We start from the raw sequence: 1,198 nt of genomic DNA on the forward strand, positions 1-1,198 counted from the left end.
CTTTTCTTCTACAACTCTCCTCATTTGCCCCGCTCCAGCCACGCTTGACTCTCTGCTCTGCTGGAATGCATTAAGCATGACCCTGCCCCAGGACGTTTGCACTGGCTGTTCTTCCTGCCTGGACCACTCTTCCCTCAGATATCTGAAGAGCTCCCTCCCTCACCTTCTTTCCTTAAAAGTTACCTTCTCAGGGAGGCCTACCATGACCACTCTATTTAAAGTTGCAAACTTTCACATTCTGGATCCCCTTTACCTATCCCCCCCACTTTTATTGAGATATAGTTGGCATATACCACTGTATAAGTTTAAGATGTACAGCATAATGGTTTGACTTACATATATTGTGAAATGATTACTACAGGAAGTTTAGTTAGCATCCATCATCTGATACAGCAAAATGAGAAAATATGAAAAGAGAAAGCAAAAAAAGAAAAAAACATTTTTTTCTTATGATGAGAACTCTTAGGATGTACTCTCAATGCCTTTCCTCTATATCATACAGCAGTGTTAACTACAGTCATCATGCTGCACGTCACACCCCTAGTACTTATTTATCCTGTAGACGGGAAGTTTGTACCTTTTGACAGCCTTCCTCCTACTCCCCCTTCCTCCACACCCCAGGCTTGGGTAACCACAAATTTGTTCTCTTTTTCTATGAGTCTGAGTTTTAATTTTTTTGTATGTTTTAGATTCCACATATATGTGAGATCATATGGTATTTGTCTTTCTCTGCCTGACATTTCATTCAGCATAATGCCCTCAAGGTCCATCCATGTTGTAGCAAATGACAGGATTTCCTCATTTTTAATGGCTGAATAATATTCCATTGTGTACATGTATACATATATATACATACACACAATGGAATATTATTGGATATATATGGATATATATATATGGATATATAATGTTTTCTTTATCCATTTGTCTCTTGATAGATGTTTCCATGCCTTGGTTTTTGTAAATATTGCTGCTAAGAACATGGGGGTGCAGATATCTTTTCGTGTTAGTGTTTTTGTTTCCTTTGGAAATAGTCCCAGAATTGGGATTGCTGGATCATATGGCAGTTCTATTTTTAATTTTTTTTGAGGAACCTCCACACTGTTTTCCATAATGGCTGCACCAGTTTACATTCCCGCCAACAGTGCGCAAGTGTTTCCTTTCTCCACATTCTCACCCGCATTTATCTCTTGTCTTT

The sequence above is a fragment of the Aethalodelphis obliquidens genome, unplaced genomic scaffold, assembly GCF_003676395.1.
Source record: "Aethalodelphis obliquidens isolate GAN/ISIS:26980383/991018 unplaced genomic scaffold, ASM367639v1 scaffold27, whole genome shotgun sequence".
Lineage (NCBI taxonomy): Eukaryota > Metazoa > Chordata > Mammalia > Artiodactyla > Delphinidae > Aethalodelphis > Aethalodelphis obliquidens.